The following is a 19,879-nucleotide window of genomic DNA, read 5'->3' as shown; positions in this document are numbered from 1 at the left end:
ATCAATAAAATATATTTAAAAATAAAAATAAAATAAAAGCAAGCAAACAAAACAACAAAGCCCCTGCCGCAGACCCTGCTGAAATACTTAAAAAAATCTAAATGAGCCCAGCTGGTGTGGCTCAGTGGTTGAGCATTGACCTATGAACCAGGATGTCACAGTTCATTTCCCAGTCAAGGCACATGCCCTGGTTTCGGGTTCAATCCCCAGTAGGGGACGTCCAGGAGGTAGCCGATCAATGATTCTCTCTCATCATTGGTGTTTCTATCTCCCTCTCCCTTCCTCTCTGAAATTAATTTAAACAAATAAATAAATAATCTAAATGAGCTTAATCCTTTCTAAAGTTATTTTCACTTAAAAGCTATAAAATCAGTCATCTTAAATCTACAAAGAAGGGAGGTCTTTATGGCACCATCTCTTTAGAACCTCATCTTTTCCATCAAATTTGGCCACAAACAAATTTCTTTGCGCCCTTGTTTTCAGATTCCTCTTGCAGAAAAGGCCAAGTACAAACACGGAAGAGTAACTGCCTAGGCCCGTGGTCGGCAAACTGCGGCTCGCGAGCCACATGCGGCTCTTTGGCCCCTTGAGTGTGGCTCTTCCACAAAATACCACGGCCTGGGCGAGTCTATTTTGGAGAAGTGATGTTAGAAGAAGTTTAAGTTTAAAAAATTTGGCTCTCAAAAGAAATTTCAATCGTTGTACTGTTGATATTTGGCTCTGTTGACTAATGAGTTTGTCGACCACTGGCCTAGGCAAGTAGGAAAGTGTTCCAAAATAGTATGCAAACAACAGAGTTCTGGGTTAGTCTCTGGAACTCCATCTGAACCAGGACTATGACTTTGAATGGGATCTAGAACGGGAACTTGAAGCTCTTCTGGGTGGAGGGACACACAATGAGCCTTCAAGGGTGGAGCAGGTAGGGGAGATTTGGAATGACCTAGATTTTTACTTAATATCACCTTTTGATTTTCTTCGGGGGAATGATAGAGAACGAGACCTGCTTTGAGACTTCCCATACTCATCCTTAGACCTGTTTCGAGAGTGCAAATGGGAGCCCTGATGGGCCTTGGGCTTCGATTTGCTCTTTGATCTAGATTTCCAGCCTTTTGACCGAGACCATAAACAACCTTTGCTCGGAGACCTGGATCAGGAACAACTTTTTGAGATCCTTTGCCATCTGCTGTGGCTGCTCGACTTGTGGCCTTGATCTGCTTCCAGTGTAAGCCGCCCATGTCTAGTTCCTGCTTTATCTTTAATGAGCCTAAAATGTTTGCCATTTACTTCTGTGCCATCCAGTTGATCCAAAGCAAGCTTCATGTGAGAGTAGGAGCGAAACTCAATTTTACTCCTTCGTTTGTGAGTTCTTTGTGAGCATCTGCATAGGTTACTTCACCTGCTTATCTCATGAAACGCTTTAAATCTTGCCAACTGTGACGACTAGAAAGATGTCTACCATAAGCCTGAATTCTGTTCCAACAGGTGATCCGATTTGTCCCTTCCCGCAGTTCTCTGCCTGCTGTATCCTGCTCCACCACCGCAGCGTCGGTAGCTGTAGCCATGGAGATAGCGCCCTGTGCTCCGTGATCACGCACCCGCAGAGGTTCTTGCCATTCATCTGTGTAGGGTGAAGGGAGTCCTCCAACTCCAGGAAGCAGTACCCATGTTTAAGGTCTATTTCGAGGAGTCGGCCATCGTCACTGAAAAGGCGCTGGATGTCCTTCTCCCAGACGTGGTAGTAAGGGGTCCCCATGGAGACGTGGCTGAAGACCACCCCCCTCCCCAAAACACACCCCTGCCACCACCACCGCCAGGGCTCACCACAAGGCAGAAGCCGCGGTCCAGTGCTGGATGGCAAGAGCCCAAATGCGCACTTCACAGGGCAGCCGCGGCCAAGTCCAGCACAATGGCTGCAGCCTTTCCTATACTGAATCAGGGCTGGCTCATGTGATCAGTAGAACGGGGCGCGGCAGAAGTGACAGTGCATGGGATCTGCATGCAGCTCACAAAGGCAGTGAGATGCTACCTTGTTCTTTTAAATTGCTTACTCTGGGGAGAGCAGCCACCATGACATGAGGACACTCAAGCTACCCTGTGTTGAGGCCCATGTACAGAGGAACTGAAGCCCCCCCACCTACAGCCAGCACTGACTGCCAGCCCCCTGAGTGAGCCTTCTTGAATGAGAATCCCTCAGCCGAAAGTCAAGCCTTCAGATGAGAGCAGCCCCAGCAAGTCCCTAACTGGAACCTCATGAAAGACCCTGAGCCAGAACCACCTGGCTGAGCTGCTTTCAAATTCCTAAACCCACAGAAACCATGAGAGATAAGAAATGATTAGTATTGTGTGAATCCAGGATTTGGCAAAACTTTCATATAAAGAGAGTAAAAATATTTTAGCCTTTGTGGGCCACATAGTCTCTGTTCAAACTATTCAGCTCTGCAAAAGTAGCCATCGGTTATACGTAAACAAATAGGCATGGCCGTGTTCCAATAAAACTTTATTTACAAAAACAAGCAGCAGGCCAGGGGTTTCCTTCTGAGGACAATGGTTTGCAAAGCCGCTTTGTTTTGTGATTTTTATGCCACAATATAGAACTAACCCCCTCCCTGAATTTGTGGAGTGACCTGAATGAACACCTCACATTTCGGACAAAGCACACTGTCGGTGATTTGGAGGCCAGATTAGAAGCTCCTGGCAGGGCAAGCATAAAAAGGCAATGGTCCCTGAAGAGATGACGAGCCAGGCTTGAGTGGGAGCTGTGTGGACCCAGGTGATGGCATAGATGTCTTTTGTGCTTCCTGCCAATTAACGGCACAAGAATGATATTAAAGCCGTAATGGAAACCTTTCCCTTGAACTCTCCCTGCACTGTCTAGTGCTGACTTTAGACAGTCTGAATAATGAGCAAATGGGACAGTGCTGAGCAAAGCTGGCATGGGGCAAGCTCCTCAGCTCTTAATGAGACTGCCGACATCAACTGAGCCATGAGCCTAGAACGAAGAACCACCCTAAGGAGGGTCCTAGGAACACTGCCTGTCACCCAGTCTCTGCCCCTTCCATGTGTCCTCTGCAGCCTGCTCCTCGCAGCTCCTTTGAGGACCCAGTTCCCACCCTTGCTAGGATCAAGGTTGCAGCTGGGCCAGTGCACAGCCTGAGATAGACCTGAGCCTGAAACATCTGTACATGTGGGGATAGGGCAGCAGAGGGAGCAAGATGCTCAGGAGCTGGGGAATGTGGGGGCAGGATGGAGAGGCAGAGGATGGAAAATTCAGGAAAGTAGGAGGGAAGGGAGGAAAGGGGAGGGAAGAGAGAATCAAATAGGTTAGATACAGCATGTAAACAACACTCCAGAATCTGGCTTCTCTCCTGGCCCATCCCTGTGGATCCCATTCTATAGCAACCTAGGTAGCGCCAGCCTTTGATCCCAGGGCCGCACAAATAGTGACAGTCATCCAGAAATCCCAGCAGCAGTTTGGGGATTCACTCTAATTGGCTCTCAGTGCCCACATGCCCGAGCCAGTCACTGTGACTAACAAATACCTAAGTCCAGGGCTCCATCCCCAGTCCTCCTGGACAGAGGGAAGGAAACCAGGGCATTTTCCAGGAGAAAAGGGAATGGATGCTGGGAGGATGGAGTCACAAACCATGAATGCCCCTTTAGAATTTACTGGCTGGTCAAGGATTTCCTATCCGGTCCCTTCCTTGTACAAAAGGAGAGATCAGGTTCAGAGCGGGGGAGGGATGTGCCTATTGTCAGACAGCTTGTCAGGGGTGCTATGGCCTGAATGTCTGTGAGCCTCTAAAACTGATATGTTAACGCTCTGACCTCTAACACAATGGTATTAGGCGGTGAAGCCTTTGGGAGGTAATTAGGTTTAGATGAGGTCATGTGGGCAGAGCCCCATGGTGGGATTAGTGTCCTTGAAAGAAGAGGAAGAGACCAGTGCCCTCTCTCTCTTACTGCCCCGTGAGGACACCGCAAGAAGTCAGCCGAACAAGAAAAAAATCTCATCAGACAGTGACTCTGCCAGCACCTTGATCTTGGACTTCCCAGGTTCCAGAACTGTGGGAAATAAGTGTTATTTAAGTTCCCCATCTATGATATTTTGTTACAGCGTCCTTAGGGGACCGAGACAGTGACAAAGCCTGGGCAAGATTCTAGGCCCTGCTCTCTGGCAACTGTCTCCTCAGGGGCAAGGCCAATAGAGCCAGGCCCCCAGGGAGCCAATGGGTCTGAGGCCACCAGTTAAGATGTTCAGGGAAGGGGCTGTGAGGACTTACACAAGGGCTTGAAGTATGGGAGTTTGTATGTGTGGGGAGCAGGGAGGAGGACAGGGGTTTCCTCAAAGGGAGTCTGTCTCCCGGCTCTCTCTCTTTTGAGAACCTAACAGTCCGGTGGCGGAATAAGACAGGTGGACAGACAGTGGCCACAGAGTATGACCAAGCTATTATGGGAAAAGCGTTTAGAGAGGGTGTAGGGCCCTCGCCTAGCTCGGGGAGATCAAGGAGGCTTCCTGGTGGCAGTGATGTTTAAGCTGAATTTTGAAAGATGAGCACCAGTTAGCTAGGAAGAGAGGAAAGGCCTTACCAGTGAGGGGAGCATCACGTACAAAGGCGTAGAAACACAAAAGCTCATGATGTGGTTGTAAAACAGCAAGTAGTTCCCTAGAGCTAGATGTGCCAGAGAAAAGTAGGCAAGGAAGCTGGGGATGTAAGCAGGTGCTGATGGCACAAACTGTGTCTGAAGCTGGCCAGAGCCCTAACTTTATTCCCCCAGCTCTGGGGGAACAGGGAACGGTAGATTGTAAGACGGGCAGTCGCCACTCGTAAATATACAAATGGCTTTGGTCTTGGGAGGCCTGGAAGTGGCACCGGTATGTAAATCAGGACTCCTGGTTGTAGAGGGCAGAAGCTGGCCAACTCAAACCACCTTGGCCCAAAGCACAGTTTGGGAAGGGTCCTGGGATGACTTGTGTTATCCATCCAAGTTGTGTGAAACATCTGTGGGGAGATGACTGTGTGCTTTCTTTCTGGAAGACAGTTGAGCAATATGAGCTAAAGCCTAAAACATACATATTCTTCAAACTTCAAATTGTACTTCTAAGAATTTATCCTAAGAAAATTAGTAAGGATGAAGGCAAAGGTTTAGCCTCAAGGATGTTCATTGCAACACTATATAGGAAATAGCTGGAAACAGTCTGAATGTCCAACAAATAAGAGTCTGGTCTGGAAATCTGATGATGGGCTATGCTTTACTCATTTGATCTGTTGCTGTGGTCAAGATTGACAGTTCCCAGATGTTTGTCCATGGGCCAAGGCTGCTCAGTAAAAAAGTGTTTGCTAGTCTGTGGCAAAAATCAGAAAAATAGGAACAACAAAAAGATGTTCATAAAACTTTTTTTTTTCCTGTAACATTATCTCCATTTTACTTCTTTGGCTTGATGATGATAATGGATAACTTTTTACTTCTTTCCAAGCTGCACATAACAAAATATTATTTTCAAGGTGGCATAAACCAATAGGAGCTTATTTTTTTCATGTTAAAAGAAGTCTGGAGACGGTGACCACTGGGGAAGTTTCGGTGCTCACCAATGTGAGGCAGATAGGAGTCTCTGTGATTCTTTTGCCTTTCCCTCAGGTCCCAAGAAGGTTGCCACTGCTCTTGGCATTCTATCCATGGGTCAAGGTAGGAAGGGGGGGGGGGATGAGATGGTACCCATGACATTTTGTGTTTTACAGGAAAGCGGAAGCATTCTCAGAAGTCTCCAGCAGACTTCCTCAATGTGTCATTAGCTAAATTAGGTCACAAGGCCACTGTTAGCTGCAAGGAAGTCTAGGAAATCAATAATCTGGCAAAAGAAAATGAGATTACTATGTTGGGTTTACTAATGACGATTAATTGTCTGGGATTGATTGCATGGCCCCTCAAATAAAACAAAGAAAAAAAGGGGTAGAGAGGTAGGAAACAACTATGGAGAGGGGAGCGAGCCATGCCTGCCACACTGGATGAAAAAATAGTTGGTAACTCTAGATTTTTGGAAGGTAGAATTTACTAGTCCATGAAATGGTGAAGACTAGGGACCAGTGCAATAAGATGACTGGTTTTCAAATCAGATTCCTGTGTTGCCCAGAGTTATGTAGAGGCTACTGTTGCGTGAGAAAGTGGCAAGAAGGGATGGAGGTACTAGCACCCAATCTTTCTTTAACCCAAGCACTTACACATTTATCTGAATATTATATTGAGTATCCACATAAAAATCTACTTGCTGTATGTATGTGTATAATGTGTGTATATGTATGCTTTTGTATATCTTTATACATATTGATACATGTACATATATGTGTACTTTAGATAGATAGATTGATAGATAAATAGATAGATAGATAGATAGATAGATAGATAGATAGATAGATAGATAGATAGGTAGACAGATAGATCTAGTAAGATAGGCAGCAGTGATTTCAAACTGGTAACGCTTGGAGTCCAAGTCATTATTTAAAATCTCTTTGACTTTTAAATGTCTACACTGGCTATCTATTACTCCACAGATTCAAACATTTCTGATAATTTTAAGATCACAGTTCACATATTTATATTAATTTTTGTATAAATTAATTTACCCTACTCACACATTTACATTCATTTTAATACCATCCAGTTCACATTACATTAACTGCCTGGCCCCTGAGCACTTGGTTTATGACTCCTGAATACGCCAGGCATTAACAATGGCTCTCTCTGGATCATGGTCGTTTTTAATTTTTTCTTTTTCCTGGTCTGGCCTGTCTAATTTTGCTAAAATAAACAGACATGGCTTTTGTAATAAGGGAAAAAGACGCCCTTTTAATTAAAAAGTAATAACAATGCGGCCTGTGATCCTGAGGGCTGTTTGGGCCACGCTCCATCTGCCCCCACCGAGCCTGGCTCTTCTGACTGCTGCCTCCCCATCCTGCCTCAAATGTGTCGCCAAGTGAGTGGCTGGGGTCGCGCCCTTGACCTATGAGTGAGGCTCTCCCCAGAGGTGTGAGTGGGAGCTGGGGGCTGGACGACCTCTGAAGAATGGGCCTTTCCCAGAAGAGTCTGTAAACCCAGCTGGAGTCTGAGGCCCTTTCGAACACCGAACTCAAGCGTGGGGCACTCAGTTCCTGCAAAGGCCAACTGCTTTGCTCTGATGACTGGGGCTGTTGATAGATATATTGCTCTCAGCTAGTGTGGTATTATCACACCACAGTTTCACTCTCTGCTACTGCAAGTCACCAGGACAACATCTGCTTTGAATCTTTTCTCATTATGATCTAAAAAAAAAAAAAGAAAAGAAAAGCTGAAATCTAAGCCACCCCTTTAACACGCTGTGTCTCTTCCTCCTTTCTTCCTCTCCCTTTCTTTCCCCCCTTCTCTGTCTCTCTCTCTTTTCTTTTTCACTCCAGAAACTTCACACCAGGTCTGAGTTTTGAAACTGTCCAGCCCAAGTGCCCTTCTGCCAGTTCAGCAGATGAGAACACTGAGGCTCAGGGTGGAGCAGGGATGCTATCACAGAGGTTCTCAACTGACCTGCTAAGTAACCTGTGGCAAGCAGCTTGAGTCCCTCCGCTTCCTTAGCTACAGGGCAGGATGGTGCTAACAACCCGCCCACCCCATCTCCTTCCAGGATCCCCTGCAATCGCAGATCCGATGGTGGACAGAAGGCCCTGGTGATCAGCAAGGCTATGGTCATTGTCACTCAAGGGCTTCTAGGTAATTGGTGACAGAATTAGGCCTTTCTAGAGCTCAAAAATCCCCCGATTTCTAATTGTGGCATCCTCTACAATGTGCTAGGGAGGAAGGACTGAGAAGACACTAACAATAAGATCTTCTAGCCTGGGAGTGCTAACTCAGTGCCTTACGCAAAGGGCAGCTTCACCTACGAGCAACGTTCTGCAGTCAAACTCTGACCTCGAGCAAGCACAGCACTCTCTCTAGCTCAGTCTCCACGGGTGAAAAATGAGGGCGAGAATGGTGCCTACCTACTGAGCTTAGGATGAGGATGAAATGAAAGCGCGTGAGCCCAAGGTAGCACAGGCATTCAACAAAATTACGCGGCTTCCAAGACCAGACTGATCCGGGTCTTCCCCCAGTTTGCACTTACTTTCAGAGCAGCTGCCACCTTTGTGAGTCTCGGTTTCCTAACCAAAGTTTATAACAGTCTCCTCTGTATCAGGTTGTGAGGATGAAATGAGGCGCAAACACGGTCCTTCGGCATGGGATGGCTTCTCCCCACAAGAACAGCCTGAACCCTAAAAGGAGACAGCAGCTTGCTCTGTGCGAGGCCCCGTTCTAAGCACTCTACCAGCTCACTTCACCTTCACAGCCACCTGGGAGGCAATATAACTAGTAACCCCATTTTGCAGACGAGGAAACGGAAACCCAGAAAAGTTGAGAAGAACAGCACTTTCCCCAGGGTGAGAAGTCTGGAATCTCCGGGCCAAAATGGGCTACAGACAAAATTATAGGACACCCTTCTGCGGTCTGATTCTGGCCCTGCTCATTGTCTTTGAGCTCTATTGTGCCTATTTGGAAAGTGTAGGTAACTGATACAAATTCTGTCTAGTCTGATACAACTGACTTTCCTTCCCTCCATTTAGAATTCAATTCCCTTACTCTGTACACATTTGCACTTTTCTTACTTTCCCTTTGAACCAATTATAACATCTATCTGGTTCTCTCAGTGTTTAACCAGTAAAATAAAATCTTTAACACATGATCATTTCTATACTGGTAAGAGAGACGTCATTTTACCATTTAATGAAAGTTTCTTTTAACGGGGCTTTAGAAATCAGTGTCTGATTCTATGGCAATAGTCCTGGAAGTCAATCCTTCCATTGCCCCCTGCTCACCTCTAGGGCTCAGGACTCAACCCTTCCATGTGTATTTTCTAGCTAGTCCTCATACAGGTAGGAAATTGGAGCACAGAGAGGCAAGGCAACTTAGCCACAGTTACACAGCTAAGCAACACTTTCTCTTTCTGGAGGTGTGTGTGTGTGTGTGTGTGTGTGTGTGTGTGTGTGTGTGTGTTCTGCCTCCTTGAATAGAGTGTGAATCCAGCTCCAGGTAGAAACCAAAGAATTCATTTGGGAATTTCTGGTGTGTGATGGGAGCCAGGTGATGCTGTGGTTAAAGAGCAGGTTCCAGAGGTGTTGGCAGGTGGCTCAATCTCAAGGGAGTGAGGCTGCAGCATCACGGTTGGTGGTGTCCTTAATTCCTCCAAATCCTGAAGAACAGTCCACGCCCATGTGGTGGCTCACTTCTGTTCCTTCCTAGATCTCTCCACTGAGAAACTTGCCCAAGGTCTTAGTATTTGTAAGTGATGGAGACAGGACTTAAGCCCAGAAAGTCTGACTTTGCTTCAGTCTGCAAGACCTAGACTTACACCCAAGTTTGTTCCTCCCCACTGTGTAATCCTGGCCAAGTTACTGAACCTCTCTGAGCTGCTTAATCTCTCATGAAGTAGTTACAAAAAATTGAATCTATATATATAAAAGCCTAAGCGACCAAATGATCGAATGACCAGTCAACCTGTCGCTATGATGCACACTGACCACCAAGGGGCAGATGCTCAATGCAGGAGCTGCCCCCTGGTGATCAGTGCACTCCCACAGCAGGAGCGCCACTCAGCGGACCCACAGGTGCCAGACACAGGGCTCTCGGCTGGAGCGTCGCTGCAGCACCTCTCCCAGTCCAGACTAACTGGGCACGAGCCTGCAGCAGGTGCAGCAGGGCCGGGATGAGCGGGAGCGGCAGGCAGGAGTGGCAGGCGGTGTTGGACCGCAGTTTAGGCCCGATCACCACAGGCCACACCAAGGGACCCCACCAGTGCACGAATCTGTGCACTGAGCCTCTAGTTAGATAATAAAAGCCAAGTGTCAGACACATGGTAAATCCTCAATAAACAGCAGCTGCTGTCCAAGGCCTCATTATCTCAAATAATGAGCCACCACTTAAGAGCCCCTGGCATGTGTCAGGCACTACGGGAGGCACTTTAGTGGCATCACCTTTAGGAATCATTCCAAGCCCTGGGAAAATACCGTTATAATCCCTATTTGACAACTGAAATGATGGGACCAAAGTTGCACAAAGGGTAAGTAATGAGGCCAAGATGTAAACCCAGGTTGCTTGACTCCAAGACCTAGACACTTTTCCACTCTGTACATTCACTAATTTATTCATTAACTCAACAAATTTTTACTGGGCGCCTACCACGTATGCCAGGCACTGTTCTAGGAGCTAGAGGTACAGCAGGGAATCAAACAGTCACAAATGTCTGTGCTCATGAAGCTCACATTCTAGTTAGGGGAGCATCAATCAGACAAAGCTTCTGGCCTTTAAGGTAAGACCGGTTGCACATCCCCCCTGCCTGACCAAGGTGGGGCAAGTGCCTGAGGGGGCTTTGGGGCTGGAGCTGGACATGGCTGGTGTTGGATGTGAGATGGTACAGCCACATGGGAAAGGATCAGAACCCAGTCTATGAAAGGATGGACACAAAGATGTCTGCTGAGGGGCATGGAGGATGTGGGAAGGAGAATGGTCTCAGAATCAAGCAGAGCTGACCATCCGTGCCCCCGGGGACTTGGGTTCTCTGAGGACTGTCGCTCCTTGAGGGTCAACAATGTCCAGAGCTCAACGCAGGCATTTCCATGCATGAAGACTGTGACTGCACTGAGGAGAGAGCCTGCGCAGGTCCCCCAGTCTAGGGCTCCCCTGAACGTACTGGTAGTCAGGATAAAGGGGATATGCACCTCACCCTGCACGGCTGCCCTTGGTGGGCATTCGGGTTGGACCCGAGCGCCCTCTTGTGGCTTCCCTTGTCTGCATGGACCCTCCATGTGTCCTGTGGTTGGAGGGGCTTCCCATGCTTGGATCATTTCTCTGTCCCCAGCCTGGATCCTTTTCCCTAACCCAGCCTTTCTTGCCTCCAGCCCAGGCCCAAAAAGCAGTTCTCTCCCCCTTTCCTGTGGAGAACTCAGAACACAAAGCTTGGGTGCCTGCAAGCCCCTGTGATGCCATCACGGGCACAGCCGTGTGGTGCTGTAGCATATAGGCAGAACATCTGGTTCACATTTTGACTGCATCACTTAGGAGCAATTGTGCAACCTTGCTGTGCCTTACTTTTTATACTTTAATAATGAGAGTTCTAATTTCTTTTTATTTCAAATATTTAATGAAACATACTGCCAAGATGAAAGAGCAGGGGTTTTGTGCAAGCTGGTTACAGATCCATTTCCTAAGTTATTTGCTGATGAACTATTATCCGCCGTTTGCATTGACCGTTCTTCTGTCCTACCTTAAATCCCCGATCATAATTCATACTCAAAGTCTGTTTTAAACATAGAATCTAATATAGATATTAAATATTTTTTTAACTTTGAAGAACTTTAGTGAAAATAGTACACAAAAGTTATTTTTAAATTAGCTTTTATGTTATCAGTGTTATACACCCACCTACTTTAAAGAGTTAAATGATTCTATGAAACTTCATAATAGCTTCTACCTTAAAGAGTTGTGGGATTATATGAGATAATACTGTCCAGTTTGTCTGTTAAAATCACAAAACAGTCCCTGTCTCCCACCGGCTCACACACACCCCTTCTGTATTGCAGGGGCCTGAAGTCTGACATTTCCCAGAATGACTTGCCCACTGGGTTCTGGGTAAAATTCAGCCAACAGGAGGCAGCAGAGGCACATTATTGCTTCTCCAACAGCAATGGCAGAACCCGGAGTTTCAGGGTTCAGCTTTGCAGTCACCTCCGCAGGTTTTGAACGCTGCCTTTGGACAGGAGGGCAGCTGTGGTCATTGCGGTGCTTTCCTGCCGTCCTTGCAACTTCCAGACTCCCTGAAAGCTGCCTGCAGCCTAATCTTTACATCCCAACCCACCCAGTGGTTTTGTAAGCGCCACATTTTTCATATTAAAGCCTTCCTGCTGGATGTGGAGTGGCCAGGGCTCTCACTCATGGCTTATAGGGGTATGAGATGGTACCGCCACTTTGGAAATCCACTTGTAAGAATTTACCCAAGACTAATGAAAACGTATGTCCACACCAAGACCTGTATATGAATATTTATAGTAGCATTAATCATAATCACCCCAAACTGGAAATAACACAAGTGTCCATCAAGAAGGGAATGGATAAACTGATACATCCATACAATGGAATATTACTCGGGAATGAAAAGGAAGGAACTGATACAACAACATAGATGAACCTCAGACATAATGATGAGTGAAAAAATGCAGGCACGAAGAGTATTTTAAGTGTTAGCCATGGAGGGATAACAATCTCTCTTCAAGAAAGAAACTGCCAATCAGCTACGCGGAGTAAAGGTCGCCAGCAACCTCCAGCTGTAGCACCTTTGGAATAATGCTCAGGCCATGCTCTTCACAGCAGCCCACCCAGTGATGGGCACAGAGCGGGTACAGAGGGACGCCTCGCCACTTCTGCCCGACATGGGAGTCTGTGGGGCTTTGTTCTGGGGCTCCGTGTTGGGCTGGCTGAGACTTTCTCACAACTGCACTGAGGCCTGAGGCCCCTCCTTTCCAATTCTCATTGTTCCCCTTTTTCCCAGGTGTCAGACCTGCATCCTAGTGTGAAAGTCCTCCCCACCTACTCCTGTTCTGCACCCCCTTTTTGGTTTTAATTTTTCCCCTTTTTTGTTAAATTTATTGGGGTGCTGCCCCCCCCTTTTTTAAACAAGCCTTATCTGTTATAATTCTCTAGCATACTAACTGTATTCCGAGATCGCTTCCCAGGGTTCCCAACCAACAGATACATTTCATTTTTGTGAACTTTCAAGAGGCTAAATTAATCAATAGAGACAGAAAGCAGACCAGTAGTTACCTGCACCAGAGGTCGGAGACATTGGCTGCAGAGACGTCTGAGGAAACTTTTGGAGCAATGTCAATGTTCTGCATCTTGATGGTCATGGTGACACTGGTGTATACATTTGCCAAAACTTATTGAAGTGTACAATTAAACTTGTGGTTTTATTGTATGAAAATTACATATCAATAAAGATGATATTTTAAAAATCTCTACCTTCCGGAAATATTTAGAGTGCCTGATAGTTACAGGACTGTGTACATTTGTCAAAATAGAATTGTATATGAAAAGGGGGGATTTGTACTCTATATAAGTTATACCTTCATGAAAAAAGAATGAATCAGGAAAATAATTTCTATTTATTACTATGTGACTATTATTTTAAAGAATTTTGTCATATAGATGGGGGATCCATTGAAGGACCCACACTTCCTGTTTCAAACTTTATTGTAAAGTTACAGTAATCAAAAGAATGTGGTACTAGAATAAAGGTAGGTATATAGACCAAAGAAACAGAATATAGAGTCCAGAAATAAACTCTTTCATGTATGGTCAAGTGATTTTTGACAAGGGTGCCAAGACCATTCATCCTTGGGGAAATGACAGTCTTTATAACAAGTGGTTCTAGGAAAACTGAATATCCACATGCAAAAGATAAAGATGAACCCCTACCTCATACTACACACAAACATTAACTCAAAATGAGTCAAAGTTCTAAATATAAGACCTAAAACGATAAAAGTATCAGAAGAAAACATAAGGTAAAATCTTCCTGACATTGGATTTGACAATGATTTCCTGAATCCAACATCAAAAGCACAGGCAACAAATGAAAAAAATAAACAAATTTAACTTCATGAAAATGAAAAGCTTTTGTACATTCAAAGACACTATAAACAGAGTAAAAAGGCAACCCACAGAATGAGAAAATATATTTGCAAGTCATATATCTGATAAGGGATTAATATCTAGGATATATAGAGAACTCTTAAAATTTCACCAAAAATTTTCAAAATCTATATGTGGAACACTACAAAACTCTGGTGAAAGAAATCAAAGAAGAATTAACTAAAAGGAGAGAGATTCCATGTTCATGAGTAGTAAGACTCAATATCGTTAAGATGTCAGGATTTCCAAACTTGATCAATAGATTCAATGTAACCCCAACCAGAATCTCAATCAATTATTTTATGGAAATTGATGAATTTATTCTAATATTTATGTGGAGAGGCAAAAGACCCAGAAGGGCAACACTACATTGAAGAAGTTGAAGGATTGACATTATCGAACTTTAAAACCTACTATAGAGCTACAGTATTCAAGACAATGTAGCCCAACCAGTGTGGCTCAGTGGTTGAGTGTCGACCCATGAACCAAGAGGTCACTGGTTCCATTCCCAGTCAGGGCACATGCCCAGGGTTGTGGGCTCAATCCCCAGTGGGGGGCCTGCACGAGGCACCTGATCAATTATGTTTCTCTCTCATTCATGTTTCTATCTCTCTATCCCTCTTCCTTCATTTCTCTCTAAAAATCAATAAAACATAGTTAAGATATTTTTAAAAGACAGTGTAGCCCTAGCCAGTTTGGCTCAGTGGATAGTGCATCAGCCTGCGGACTGAAGGGTCCTGGATTGAATTCTGGTCAAGGGCATATGCCTGGGTTGCGGGCTCAGTCCCCAGTAAAGGGCATGCAAGAGGCAGCAGATGTTTTTCTTTTTCTCTCTCCCTCTCCCTTCCTCTCTGAAATCAATAAAAATATATTTTTTAAAAAGACAGTATAGTATTGGTGATGGTATGAACAAATAGATCAGTGGAACAGAATAAAGACCTTAGAAACAGACCCAAATAAATATGGTCAATTTATTTCACAAAGGCAATATAATGGAAAAATTGTATTCTTTTCAACAAATGGTGCTGAAATGGGCATCTGCATGAAAAAAAAAATGAAGAAAACAGAATCTAGACACAGACTTTACATTCTTCACAAAAATTAGCCCAAAATGAATCATAGAACTCCTAAAAGATAACATAAGAGAAAATGTAGATGACCTGAGGTTTGGCAATGATTTTTTAGATACAACATCAAAGGCACGATTCATGAAAGAAAGAATCAGTAAGCTAGACTTCATTAAAATTTTTAAATTCTCCTCTGCAAAAGACATTGTCAAGAGAATAAAATGACAAACCACAGTCTGAGAGAAAATATTTTCAAATGACATCTGATAAAGGACATTAATCCAAAATATATAAAAAATTCTTAACAATAATAAGAGTTGTTCAGCAATAAGAAAACAAATAACCCAATTAAAACTTGGGTCAAAGACCAAAGAAAATATACAAAGGGCAAATCATATAAAAAGATGCCCCACATCATACATCATCAGGGAAATGCAAACTAAAACAATGAGATACCACTACACACCTATTAGAATGGCCAAAATCCAGAACATTGACAACATGAAACGCTGGTGAGGATGTCGAGCAACAGAAACTCTCATTCATTGTTGGTGGAAAGGCAAAATGGTACAGACACTTTGGAAGACAGTTTGGCAGTTTCTTACAAAACTAAACATACTCTTTCCATACAATCCAGCAATTACACTCTTGGTATTTACCCAAAGGAGTTGGAAATTTATGTTCACACTTAAAAAACTGCACATGTATGTTTATAGCAACTTTATTCATAATTGTCAAAACTTGGAAGCAACCAAGATGCTCTTCAGTAGGTGAAAGGATAAGTAAACTGGCACATCCAGACAATGGAATGTTATCCAACACTTAAAAAAAAAATTAAAATGCTGCCATGAAAACACAAGGAAGACTCTTAAATGCATATTACTAAGTAAAAGAAGACAGTCTGAAAAGACTACATACTGTATGATTCCAACCATATGCTATTTTGGAAAAGACAAAACTATGGAGATATAGTTTGCAAGATGAAAAGATCAGTGGCTGTCCTAGGTTAGGGGTAGGGAGGGCCAAGTAGGCAGAGCACAGAAGAGTAGGGCACTCTGTATAAAACTGTAATGGAAATATGTCATTATACACTTGTCCAAATCCACAGAATGTACAACACCAAGAGTGAACCCTAATGTAAACTATGAACTATGCTGGTAGTGATGTGTCGATGTAGATTCACCAGTTATAACAAATGCACCACTCCGTGGGGGAATGTTGGTAAAAGGGAGAAGCTATTCATGTGTGGAGACATGGGCATATGGGAAATCTCTGTATCTTCCACTCAATTTTATTGTGAATCCAAAACTGCTCTAAAAAAATAATGGCTATTTAAAACACAACCTAATTCAAAAATGGGCAAAGGACTTGAATAGGAATTTCTTCAAAAAAGATATAGAAATAGCCAAAGAGCACATGAATTGATGCTCAAAATCACTAATCATTGGGGAAATGCAAAACCACAGTGAGATACCACCTCATACCCATTAGGATGGCCACTATAAAAACAAAACAAAACAACAACAAAACAGGAAATAGCAAGTGTTGGCAAGGATGTGGAGAAAAGGGAACACTTGTACACTGTTGGTGGGAATGTAAATGTTACAGCCATCGAAGAAAACACTATGGAGGTAGCTCAAAAAATTAAAAATGGAATTATGATTGATCAGTTACTAGTATTCTATTTCTGGGTATATACCCAAAGTAATTGAAATCAGGGTCTTAAGCAGATATTTGTACTCCCATGTTCATAGCAGCATTATTCACAATGACCAAAAGGTGGAAGCAACCCAAGTGTCCATCAACAGATGAGTGGATAAGCAAAATGTGATAGATATAGATAGAAGTATTCCATTGTGCATATATTAATGTGGCTAGATATAGACATAGACTATGAAATATTACTAAGGCTTAGAAAGAAAGAAATTCTGGCACACGCTACAACATAGATGAACCTTGAAGGCATTATTTTAAGTGATATAAGCCAGTCACAAAAAGACAAATCCAGTGTGATTCCACTTATATGAGGTACCTAGAATAGTCAAATCCTTAGCGATAGAAGTAGAATGGTAGTTGCCAGGGATTGGGAGGAGGGAAGAATGGGGAATTGTTGTTTACTGGGCACAGAGATTCAGTTTTGCAAGATGAAAAGAGTTCTGAAAATAATGGTGGAAGTGAATGCACAACAATGTGAATGTACTTAATACTACTGAACTATACCCTTTTAAACAGTTAAGACAGTTAAATTTTATATTATGTGTATTTTACCACAAAAAAAATCTTTCAAAAAAACGAATAGAGTGATATTAGTTATATTTTTAAAAAATAAGAGTTCTCTCTTCCAGATGTCAAATATGCTGGGCACCCCACTGAAAGGGGGAATAGGAGGTCTTGGGTTTCAGTTAGTACTGAGCAGTACTAATCATGGAGAGCTTCCTTGAGGAGGTGAGGTGGTTGGGCTTATGCTAGGCATAAGGAACAGAAGAAGGATTCCAGTGGTGAATGATTCTACCACCGGGTCCACATGGGACCTGTCCCTTAGCTCACCTCTACAGTTTCCAGGGAGACGGTTTCCAGAGAACTTGGAATACTCACATTGCTGTCACTTGGCAACCAGGAACTGGTGGCTGCAGCCACCTGCCACGTTCTTCCATCATCCTGGGCCCATGGGCTCTGCACTGCCCAGGCAGCGGGTGCCCAGCTAACGAGGCACCTTCCACCTGTTTACCTTCTCAGCCACACACAGGCCTCACAGGAACAACTGAGACTCTGGTAACAGAGGTAAGTCCACAGAAAGTGCTGGATGGATGGACCAGGGTCCTGTGGGGCCCTCCTGTTTGTTCCCATCCGTGGAGAACCATGGAGACCCTGAGGTCCAGGGTGGACAGAACACAGTCCTGGCCCTCAGGGGACTCACAGCCTAGTGCAATAGTCAGAGCTTACCTTATTCTTTCCATACAAATGTTAGTGCCTACTCCATGATGGCTGCTGGGCCAGAAACTTTCAAAGACCTAGCTCACCCTTAATGGGGGGGGGGGGGGGTTAGCAGATGCCACAGTGCCCCACTCACTCCTCAGCACCAAAGGCTGCTTTCTCTAAACTCTGCAATTCTCTGCCCGAGGGCTTTTCATGCCCCCAGAAGCAGCCCTCACTCAACCTGGGGCAGACAGGGAGTGAGGGAGACATCCCAGTTCCTTTGCTCTCAATTGGGACAACTCATGCCCAGGTGCCAAGGGGTGAAACCTTGGCTTGATCACATAACACCTAAGGCTTCCTTCCCTTCCCTGTCTCACTCCCCTCCTCCCTTATTGCTATATTCTGGAATCAGGTCCCAAATGAACCCTTCAAATCCTTGTCTCACATTGGCTTCTGAGGGAACACAAGCTAACAGGGATGATGATGTATAACAGGGAACCAAAATTCTGTGGGGTTCAAGTTATAACCAATTGTACACAAAGCAGTGGACAAACCAAGCGGGGGCGGGGGGGGGGGAGCTGTCTGCCCAAGTGCAGGCAAGGGCGGGAGCACATTGTCTGTAAAAAAACAATTTTAAAGCAATAATAAAACTGATCAACAGCCAGTCTGCTTTTTGTTATCACCATGAACCAGACATTTTAATCATCTTGAATGATAAAATTCTCCTCCCCACTGAGTCTGCTAGCTCTCTCTGTCCCATGCCCGCCCTTTGGCACCCCCACTGGCCAATGGCACTTGAGAGGAATTAATTTTGGGCAGAGGAGATGAAGGGAAGCCTCATTCAGGAGGCAGCATTGACCCTCTAATCACAGAGTACTAGCTGCATTTCTCACGTCCAGGGCTTTGCATATGCTGTTCCCTGTTTCTGGAACACCTTTTGCTCCCTATCTTCCACTACAGTTCAGTGCAGTTGGGCATCTCTTCCTTTAAGAAGCTCCCCATGACCCCTAACCTGAATTAGTTGCCTCCTCTGGGCTTGCACAGACCTCCAAGTGTCCCTCTGCCATAACAGTTTCCACACTGGGCTTCCTTTGTCTGTATTGTTTTTTTTTCTTACCACTAGACAGTGAGCCCCATAGTGGCAGGAACTATGGCTTGTCCATCTGGGCCTGGATCACAGTAGGCACTTAGGGATAGGGCTGCCACTGGGGTGGGCACCTTTGTGCAGTACATAGCCTGCATCACCACCCGGGGCAACCCAGCCTATGAGGTTTGGTTAATGATTAAGTGAATGAATTGGTGGAATTTTCCATAACTGGTGAAAGACACTGGGAGAAGAAGAGACAGAGCAAGTAAAATCAGGGATTCCTGAAAATGCAGAGAATCTTGGTGGAAAGAGCAAATAGCCTTAAGCCACCCGCAGTACATCTCAGGAGTTCCACAATCCCCGGCTGCAGCATCACCCAGAGTGTGGTCAACACACCGGCATTCCATCTTAGACCTGCTCATCTAGAATCTCCACAGATGAGGTCTGAGAATCTGGGCATCCAAGGGTTACCTCAAGAACACAGAATTTTGAGAGATACACGGCCAGCTAACAAAGTGAGTGGTGGACTGCAAAAGGGTGAGTGAGACTAGCCCAATCATTCATTCATCATTCATTCACACATGCATGCATGCATTCATTCATACATTCATTCATGCATTCATTCATTCAATAAGTATATATTGAGCTGGGGAGGTACTCAGGCATACCTGTATCCAAGACAAACATGGCCTCTGCTCCTTTTCACAGTCTAATGGGAACACAGTCATTAAATAAACAAGCAAACAAATACCTAATGTAGTATCAGGTTATGATGAATACTTTTCAGGAAAGAAAAAAAAGTGGTTGCATGAAGGAGGTTGTTCTGGATGGGTGTCAGGGAAGCCCTCTGCTGAGGCTAAATGGAGATGAGGGAAGGAGTCACCTAAAAGGAAGGAATGAACCATGCAGATGTTTGGAGAAAGAGCACTGTAGGCAGTGACAGCAGTACATGCAAAGAAAGGCCAGGAGAATAGAACATGTAAAAGAGAGAGGCTGGGTAGGAGGCTACTGCAATAGTCCAAGCATGAGAGGCTAGAGAATCAGAACAAGGTGGAGGCGGTCAGACGCA

General features: G+C 44.6%; 1 pseudogene across 1 annotated transcript; it reads right to left on the bottom strand.

Annotated features, from left to right (window-relative positions):
* Positions 1–834: 834 nt before the first annotated feature.
* On the bottom strand, positions 835–1,753 carry LOC307107469 (serine/arginine-rich splicing factor 6-like; annotated as a pseudogene). The gene has a single exon. The product of its transcript is annotated as a serine/arginine-rich splicing factor 6-like (transcript).
* Between the last annotated feature and the right edge of the window lie 18,126 nt (positions 1,754–19,879).

Source organism: Cnephaeus nilssonii, assembly GCF_951640355.1.
Source record: "Cnephaeus nilssonii genome assembly, chromosome: 11".
NCBI classification, from domain to species: domain Eukaryota; kingdom Metazoa; phylum Chordata; class Mammalia; order Chiroptera; family Vespertilionidae; genus Cnephaeus; species Cnephaeus nilssonii.
Note: the sequence above shows the minus strand (reverse complement) of the source record. Positions and strands in the feature narration are given on the sequence as shown.